The sequence below is a fragment of the Schistocerca nitens genome, chromosome 9, assembly GCF_023898315.1.
Source record: "Schistocerca nitens isolate TAMUIC-IGC-003100 chromosome 9, iqSchNite1.1, whole genome shotgun sequence".
Classification (NCBI taxonomy): Eukaryota; Metazoa; Arthropoda; class Insecta; order Orthoptera; family Acrididae; genus Schistocerca; species Schistocerca nitens.
In genome coordinates this window covers 351037276-351047599 of record NC_064622.1, presented here as the reverse complement: position 1 = coordinate 351047599, position 10324 = coordinate 351037276, and the positions used below count along the sequence as shown (strand labels likewise).

The 10324-nt window shown below is 46.1% G+C and overlaps 1 pseudogene; it reads right to left on the bottom strand.

Annotated features, from left to right (window-relative positions):
* Nucleotides 1-1281: 1281 nt before the first annotated feature.
* On the bottom strand, nucleotides 1282-1399 carry LOC126204795 (5S ribosomal RNA; annotated as a pseudogene).
* Nucleotides 1400-10324: the final 8925 nt, after the last annotated feature.

Genomic DNA, 10324 nt, shown 5'->3' with positions numbered 1-10324 from the left:
TCTATTCCCCCACTACACCCATACAGTGTTCGGTTCACGACAGGTTCGACATGTTTCCTGCGGAATCGTTCTATCAACGGTGCTGGCAGAACTAGAAGAATATTAGTACGTTATGTATTGTTAAAGACTTTGACGCAAAAATTAAAATTTGTGAATTGACAAAGAAGTTTGATCTATCAGATTCAACAGTCATAACTAAAAGGGAAAGAAATAATTCTCGAAGGTGTGAAAAATGCTCAGTTTGTGAACTCAAGTATTCTTTCTTCCAGGAGTGCTGGTTCTGTAAGGTTCGCAGAGGAGGTTCTGTGAAGTTTGGAAGGCTGGAGACGAGGTGCTCGCAGAATTGAAGCTGTGGGGGCGGGTCGTGAGTCGTGCTTGGGTAGCTCAGATGGTAGAGCACAGTGTCGGTCCGGAGCACAGTTTTAATCTGCCAGGAAGTTTCATATCAGCGCACACTCCGCTGAAGAGTGAAAATCTCATTCTGAACTCAACTATTAATTGTAAACATCGTGGAAACAATGTTAAAATTATGGTTTGATAAGTGAGAGTGAAAAATGGTCCTCCTAATCGGAACACTCTGTGTCCTCAAGCTAACGGTTTTTGAGAGGTTGGAAGAAGCTAGGGAGGCGGTCAAAGATGAAATGTTTAAAGCTAATAGCGGCTGGTTTAGCCGATTTGAAAGTCGTTGTAACTGGCATACCGTTACAGAAAATGGAGAGGCGGCAAGCGCTGATAAGGAACTTCGTCGCTTTATCCAGAGAAACTCAAGGCAATGACAGAAGACGGTGGCTACATCAGCCAAACCATATTCAACGTAGAGGAAACTCGTCTCTTCTCGAAGAAGATGCCTAAAAGAACTTCTAGCGCACGCGAAGACAAAACCCTTCCGAAGATCGATTGGCAGTAATTGTTGACGCTTGGTACACATGTCATTTATTATATCAAAGAAGAAATGTGGGATGAATAAGAACTACCTTCCTCAAACGGAAAAAAAGGGTGACGTAAAAGCATAGCCCAGAAACGTCTGGAACAATTTCAACCAAACGTTTTATATAAAAAAAACTACTCCCGAACAGCCCATGAAGCCCCAACGGCACTGATCGGCCGCCATGTCATCCTCAGCCCATAGCTGATAAGGAGGGGAATGCGGAAGCGGATAAGGAGGGGCATGTGGTCAGCACACCGCTGTCCCGGTCGTATGTCAGTTTCCGAGACCGGAGCCGCTACTCTTCAATCAAGTAGCTCCTCAGTTTGCCTCACAAGGGCGGATTGGCACTCCGTTGCCAATAGCGCTTGGCAGACCGGATGGACACCCGTCGAAGTACTAGCCCAGCCCAACAGCACTTAACTTCGGTGATCTGACGGGGACCGGTGTTACAACTGTGGCAAGGCCATTGGCTAAATTTTTTATGTACATGACTCATTACTTGTGTTATATGTAAAATTACGATACCGCGCTCCCCTTAGGTGAAGAAAACGAGCGCATGGCATCGTTGGCCGGGAGGCCCCATCCGGTGAATTTCGGCCTCCAAGTGCATTTCAGTCGATGCCATATTGAGCGACCGCGCGCTGGTGATAAGGATGGAATGATGATAACATAACACCCAGTCCCCGTGCGGAGAAGAATCTCCAACCAGGCCGGGAATCGAACCCGGGTCCGCTCGCATGGGAGGCGAACATGTTACCACCCAGCTAAGCAGGCGGACACCCTTATGTATGGAGTGGAGATTAGAAGAGGTGATATGCAAAAATATTAGAAATCTTCGTGCTGGTTTTCCTTTCCTGCACTTAGTTGGCTTGGAAATTTTTAAACGTATGTAGAGCAATCTGTTTCTTATTTGCCTTGTTCGGTGCGATAAATAAAATTTAAAAAAATAAAGAATGCAGCTGAAAGTGAAGAAACGAGACGAAATAGTTAACTAGTACAAATGTAAGAAGATTTTCTTCTATTTACACCTCCAAAAAATTGAACCATCGTCTACCAACTTTTTTGCGTACTTCTTAGCTAGACAGAATTAAAAGTTTCCTCAGGTTTCAGATGATGCTGCAGGGCGAAATTAGCTAGTGATACTGAATAAATATGGGTAACTAAGTGTTCGTCAAGTATTGTTTCAGAAACTTTCCTTTAATAGATTTCAGGTTCGAAAGTCGTTTACTTAATTGGTCATACTCGATTTGGTGCATCTACACAGGGAACGACGTTGATCATTATTTTAGTAACATCACTCTTTAGATCTTATTATTGATTAAACGACGGGGAACATTTAGAGTATTTGTGCCTTCATCCTTCTGCGTGATCATTTCAAGCAAAAACTAATTTCAGGATTGTTAGAAATCAAAATCTCAAAACAGTCTCACTTCTTCTCGGAACTATGTATATACATTTTCAAGAAATACATTATTAATGGTTACAATGTCTGTGTTTATACAGTGTCTTTATCTCCACATTATAACGTCCTTCAGACATGCATGAATGTCTGAAGGAACAAACACTGCTCGAAGGATTACATCTGCGGTAAATATTACGAAATGAAATCACGTTTTGCGAATCCATATTGAAGTCAGCTGTTAGCGACACATGAAAATTTGTGCCCGACAGTGATTCAAACCCGGATTTCCCACCAATAGCGATGGTCGCCTTATCCGCTGTCCGAGCACGCCTACAGGACCGTCCAAACTTTTACATGTTACGGAGCCCACAACCCTTACTCTTGCACGTTTCGTGAAACTCTTGCACATTTCGTGAAATACTTAATATCTTATTTTGGCTCTGAATAAATTATATCACTTTATCGAATTAAGTTTTAACATTTTAGGAAATTTATTGTAAGATCCTATGGGACCAAACTGCTGAGGTCATCGGTCCCTAGTCTTACACACTACCTAATCTAACATAAACTAACTTACACTAAGGACGACACACACGCCCATGCTCGAGAGAGGACTCGAACCTCCGACGGGGGGAAACTGCGCGAACTGTGGCAAGGAACCCAAGACCGCGCGGAGTAGCCGCGCGGCAAGTCTGAATAGTAGTTGCAACAGCGGTGTATGATGGTACCCCAACAACACTTACAAAAACTAATTATAAATGCATAGGAATCAGTTCATTTCAGTTTTGTAACAACAAATTAATGATGTCCAATGATGACTTAGTCGGTCGCACCCAATCTTCTTGCTTTCGCAGACTCGCACCGCGTGTTCATATAAAGGCCAACTTTGGGGACCGTTTTTACTTAATGCAGGAGGGACTTAGGTTCGGCCGAAGTTTCGTTCGGTGGACGTGAAACGTAAGAAAACAAAGCGAAAAATCAGTTCTTGCGCCTTTCATAAGGTAATAGAAAAATGAAATGCTTCTTACTGAAAAATCTCTATGTGAGACGTTCCACTGGTTCTGTTGGGCTGACTTCTTGTAGCTCTAATCGATGATGCAACTCTTGTTTTTGGCCTGGGGGAGAGATGCACGACAGAGCATTTCATTAGATAGCCACAGTGGCACTTTAATATTCAGATCTTGTGATTTCTCAATTTATATTTTATGTTTCACACACTTGTAGGCCTAGTAAGTGTCAGCAGCTATTGTTGGGGCTCATTTTCTCTGAGCGTTTCCGCTGCTACCTGTGGACCTCGGTCGAGTAACGTAGAGCACTATATTTGGGGGCTGCTGTAAGTGAAGGTGTCTTTTCAAGTCATCTCTAGTAAATGAACGTTTAGAAGTTGGAATGTGTAAGACTTAATTTACTTTGAGATTCTAATGCGGTTTCTTTTAAAATGCAACCACTGCAAATTATACTGTAAAATTTATTTCAGTTAGGGAATGCTATCATATTTATTAATATCTCTTATGTGTGAATGTGTTATGTGTCTACTGTGTTTTCGTGTTAAAATCGATTTTGTTTCATTTCCGAATTTCCTTTTTCTTGTAGCCTGCGAGGAGGTGATAGCAACCACGTGCTTCTCGTGTGGTCTACTGAGCTTTCACCTCTGCCAATTCACCTTCTCTTACTGTGGCCATTTAATAATTGTCTGCGTGTGTGATTTTGTTTAACACGAATATCTTTCGCGGGTTCTATGTTTTAGATTGTGCTTGTTACCTGAGTTAGAACAGGTGCGTTCTCGAAACGTGAGCCTTCAACCAAATATTATCATTTATTCAAGTTCACTGGTCAACCTAAATTTCATACTGTTTGCCAAATTGCTTTTATTCCTCATTTTTTCGTATTTTTTGTATTTCCGAAGTGGGCAATTTCTATCCAAGTTACCGACCACGTGGTAGACAGGTAGACTTAGGTTTTCTATTCTGCTTTCTGCGTGGTTTGTTAGTATGAACGTGTCTTTGTGTGTTATTTGATGAATCCCTTTTTTTACTCATCCTACATTCATTACATTGCATTACATTACAAACTTGAAGCCGCTGTCCGCAATGTTAGTTGCCCCAAACGTTTAGTCTATGGTGGAAGTATTCATTAAGATTATAATCTAGAATGAATCACCCTCATTCATCTCACGGTACTGCCAGGCATTTTTCCTGTACTGAGCCTCATGAGGACTACTGAAGAACCGTGTGCTGTCCCCGCGTACCTCTACACCCAGCCAAGTGATGTCATAAGACAAGTGATGGCACGACAGCCGGCAGGCATCGCGTAGTCGTTCCACCTCTGGACCTGATGACGGTCCTTAGATTGGAAGAGTGCAGTAAGTCTGTTAAGGTGACAGCATACAACACGCTATAGTAGTGGAAATCAGTATAAAGGCAGGATTTCTACGAAAGGTATCTCGCGTCCGTCGGCCGTCGTAATTTAATCTATTACTTACTACAGAAATTGATTGGTAATGGTGATTGTTGCCGACTTACGTGGTGGTAGTATCAAAATGATATTTCGTTCAATTTTGATATACAATTAAATGCTTTTGTGAAGTTGTCTCTTTTTTACCAATATTAATCTTCAGTGGAAATTATTTGTTACGTTAATGAACGTTAGACTCACTGAATCTGAAAATACACTCCTGGAAATTGAAATAAGAACACCGTGAATTCATTGTCCCAGGAAGGGGAACTTTATTGACACATTACTGGGGTCAGATACATCACATGATCACACTGACAGAACCACAGGCACATAGACACAGGCAACAGAACATGCACAATGTCGGCACTAGTACAGTGTATATCCACCTTTCGCAGCAATGCAGGCTGCTATTCTCCCATGGAGACGATCGTAGAGATGCTGGATGTAGTCCTGTGGAACGGCTTGCCATGCCATTTCCACCTGGCGCCTCAGTTGGACCAGCGTTCGTGCTGGACGTGCAGACCGCGTGAGACGACGCTTCATCCAGTCCCAAACATGCTCAATGCGGGACAGATCCGGAGATCTTGCTGGCCAGGGTAGTTGACTTACACCTTCTAGAGCACGTTGGGTGGCACGGGATACATGCGGACGTGCATTGTCCTGTTGGAACAGCAAGTTCCCTTGCCGGTCTAGGAATGGTAGAACGATGGGTTCGATGACGGTTTGGATGTACCGTGCACTATTCAGTGTCCCCTCGACGATCACCAGTGGTGTACGGCCAGTGTAGGAGATCGCTCCCCACACCATGATGCCGGGTGTTGGCCCTGTGTGCCTCGGTCGTATGCAGTCCTGATTGTGGCGCTCACCTGCACGGCGCCAAACACGCATACGACCATCATTGGCACCAAGGCAGAAGCGACTCTCATCGCTGAAGACGACACGTCTCCATTCGTCCCTCCATTCACGCCTGTCGCGACACCACTGGAGGCGGGCTGCACGATGTTGGGGCGTGAGCGGAAGACAGCCTAACGGTGTGCGGGACCGTAGCCCAGCTTCATGGAGACGGTTGCGAATGGTCCTCGCCGATACCCCAGGAGCAACAGTGTCCCTAATTTGCTGGGAAGTGGCGGTGCAGTCCCCTACGGCACTGCGTAGGATCCTACGGTCTTGGCGTGCATCCGTGCGTCGCTGCGGTCCGGTCCCAGGTCGACAGGCACGTGCACCTTCCGCCGACCACTGGCGACAACATCGATGTACTGTGGAGACCTCACGCCCCACGTGTTGAGCAATTCGGCGGTACGTCCACCCGGCCTCCCGCATGCCCACTATACGCCCTCGCTCAAAGTCCGTCAACTGCACATACGGTTCACGTCCACGCTGTCGCGGCATGCTACCAGTGTTAAAGACTGCGATGGAGCTCCGTATGCCACGGCAAACTGGCTGACACTGACGGCGGCGGTGCACAAATGCTGCGCAGCTAGCGCCATTCGACGGCCAACACCGCGGTTCCTGGTGTGTCCGCTGTGCCGTGCGTGTGATCATTGCTTGTACAGCCCTCTCGCAGTGTCCGGAGCAAGTATGGTGGGTCTGACACACCGGTGTCAATGTGTTCTTTTTTCCATTTCCAGGAGTGTATGAGCATATAAGTTGAACAATGCAATAAACTTTTCGTATTAATTTCCTCGGCTAGTCAGTTCACTTTAAATCAAAAAATCTTTAGTTATTAATTACAATTGCGGCCCACAAACGCGCGAGAGTATCTTTTTTCTTAGCTCCGTTAACCACTGTATTGTAGTCGGAGTCCTGGCTCTGGCTCTCGGCTGTGGTACTGAAAATAAGAACCTTAAAGCTACGTATTTTCTGCAGCGTCGGGCGGCTGTGGAGAAAAATGTATAATATGTTAATAGCGGGAGGGTTTCTCGCTTCCGCTAATTTTTATAAGTTAATATCGCCACGTAATGGCGTCGTTGGCTGCATTACACTATTGCACATTATATTCTGGTAATGTCAATTAACAGCTCCGCCATTACACCAGTGATGCAAGTGAAGCAGCAAGATGATGAAATTGCAAGTGATCAACTGTCATATAGAAGCCTTTCACACTATTTTCATGACACATAACCGATGCAAATCTATCTGCATCCTATACAGACTGTGATATACATAGTCAACCACAAGGAAGAAAACCAGCAGAAGACATCACTGATTTCGATTTCTAGCTATACACTGCCCCCCCCTCCTTCCCCCCCAAATGCCACACCAGCAGCTACAGTAAAAAATGATGGACAAAGAGTTCTAGATTAATCTAGTTTGTTTATTTTTAAGTAACATTTCTCTATATGTATGTATGTATGTATAAACGCCTGAAGATGAACAGAACATGTTCGAAACGCGTTGCATTATGTTAGATAAAGCATAAAATAAAAATTGACTGGTAGCAGAAACTTGAAATAAATAATTATCCCACACAGTCACGGTGCACAAACATAGCCATTATGGCTGCAAATAATCTTCGTAGACAAATCTGGAGCTCTCCACCAAGTACACCAGGCAACGCACGGACCTCGTCAAACGCTGCAAGTATCCTGGCCAGAAGTGGTTCTTCGTCGGGAACTGGTGTGGCGTACAAGATGCTTTTGATGTACCCCACCTGACAAAGGTAAGAGGAGTGAGGTGGCCATGCAACGTGACCTCTTCTTGCGATTCGTACTACACACACTACTGATAAATCCTCTAACAGTTTTGGAAGAACTTGTTCGATGAAGACTTTGTGTCTCACTTTCGGTCACTCGCTTGTACTAGCTCAGGAGTACTTGTAAGTTCCTATTTCAAAGTCATACTTCGAGTCCTCTATCAGCATGTTCAATCTGAGCATCACCTTCTGGATCACATTCTGGATTCTGTATGTAGAAGCAGAACTCATTCAGGAAAACGACGGGGAAGCAACACCTAGTAGATTGGAATGAGGTTTGAACCGCACAGTTGCAGAATAAAAGCCCTGTGTCTCAAGCGGTACGCTACGTACCGGGAAACCGGACGTGGGGCAGCTACGGCTACAAGTAACCCGTCGCGCCAGTGGGGAGGAAGAGACCAGCAGCTCTCGAGCGGAGGGTCGCGGCGGCCGGTTTGGCTGTGGGAGCGAGTCTGCGGATTACAAAGCGGCCCGGCTGGTAATGCGCGAGGCAAACACGCGGTCTTTGTGGGCTCGCACCGCGCACAATGCGGCGACAAAACAGCGGCGCCGCCGAGCCGCCAGTCACATCAGATAACGGCGTCCGCTCTCCGGGAGCTGCGTCTGCGGCTGCGGCTGTGGCGCTCGTGCAGGAGGAGCCGGGGCGGCAGGAGGAGCCGACGATCACGGGGCAAGCGGCGGTCCAGCGGGTTAGACACTCCTGACCACTCATATTACAAGAAGTAAAGCAACACATTTTTTCTGGAAGCAGGTCGGTCTTATTCAGCATTCCAATACACCATATTATTCCCCAATCTTTTCGCTACAGAATCCTATTTTTCAACATAATCTCCGTTCATTGCGACGGCCTCACGCCAACTTAGAGGGTCCGAAAGACCATATGATATCACTCTACTGTCAGCGTCGGAGTCAACGTCCTGCTGCATCAACAATCTCCCCATCATCCACCTACTGCTTCCCATGGAGTGCATCCTTCAGTGGACCAAACAGATGGACGTCGGAAGATGGGAGATTCGGGTTGCTGGGTGGATGAGGAAGAACAGTCCTTCGTTGTCATGGAGAAGGAGAAATTCGATTGTATTTTTGTGACGACGAACAGACTGAAGTCGTTTCTTCAAAAACCAGAGGATAACACAATGCGATCCAGAGTTGATCGTTGCACCATAACGGACGACATCAAACAGAATAACCCCTTCAGAGTGTCCGCCCCGATACCTCAGTGGTCAGCATGACTGATTGCTCTCCTACGGGCCCGGGTTCGATTACCGGCCGGGTCAGGGATTTTCTCCGCTCAAGGACTGGGTGTTGTGCTGTCTTCATCATCATTTCATCCCCATCCGGCGCGCAGGTCGCCCAATGTGGCGTCGAATGTAATGAGACCTGCACCAAGGCGGCCGGACCTGCCCCGTAAGGGGCCCCCCGGCCAATGACGCCAAAAGCTCGTTTCCATTTACCCCTTCAGAGTCTCAGAGGTGCATCGCCATAACTTCACCGGTTGAGAGTGCGGCTTTGAACTTTTTCTTCAGAGGAGAGGTCGTGTGGCGACACTTCACGGATTGCCGTTTTGTTTCCGGTTCGAAGTGATGGACCCATGTTTCTTCACCTGTAACGATGTTCGACAAACAATTGTCACTATCAGCCTCGTAAGGCACGAGCAGTTCCGCACAGATGGTTTCTCGTTGCTCTTTCTGGTTTTCCGTTAGGCGGCGAGGAACCCTGCTGGTGCAAACGTTTGTGTTACCCAACTGATGGAAGAGAGTGTCAACACTATCAACAGAGACGTCCAGTTGAGCAGCGAGGTGTCTGATTGTGATCCGTCAGTCTCCTTTAGTGAGAGTGTCCGCACGTTCCAACACTGCAAGAGTCACAGCTTTGTGCGGCCGGCCGGCACTCGGGAAATCGGACAGGCTTGCACGACCTTGTTGCAATGACGACTGACACCTCGCCCAGGTGTCCGCAGACATTCTTGCGCCTATGAAATATTTGCGAGGCTCCGCCTTTCCGAAAAAAAAAAAACCCTCAGTAATGGCTGCTCTCTGCTTGGAACGCATGTGCGTTACATACGCCTTTTTGAATGCTACGTATAGCGCCACCACCTATCGGAACTTCATGAAACTAAGGACCTGAAGCGGGAAATTCTTCAATGTCACGCAACAAATTCCGCACTTTTTTCAACCGAAGTTTGCTGAGAAAAAAAAATATGTCCCATTACTTATTGAACGTCCCTCGTATAAGACGACCAAGGACGTAGTATGTAGTAGATTAGGAAGAATAAGAGATTAAATTCGTAGGTGGTTTGGGGGTCTCTGGGATGCGAAGTGCAGTACTCAGAGCCGTAACATCTGGCTTGACGTCGAGCAGTACTGACCTTGGATGATAGATACTTGCACATATTCCACACTAGTTCAACTATACGCTGTAGTTTATCATCCATAGTGGCTGTCGAGATTTTTTTCTCTGGGAGAGATACGGAGAAAGTGATGGCCAGACCAGCAGTGGAACACTCTTTGTGTTGAGGTAGGTCTTTCGTTAGCTTGTCAAGGAGACCTAGAAGATAGGGCAAACCCCCTATAACCGCCGTCGGGACAAAAATGTCCCATCTCCACTCGATGCGTTTATAGGATGTTCTTAACTTTTTTGGCGGGAATGAGTTTTTCTGTAAAAGTCCCTTTAATGGTTAGTCATTTTGTTTTATTTCTGAACATTAAGTAAAGTCATGCTAGATACTTATGTACAGCACCAGGACGAGTTTCATCTTCACCAAGATATGGGAAAGAATTGACGTTATACTGAGAGTCCCGTATTTCTGCCCATGCTTATTAAGTTTTGAAACCAAGAAAGTAGT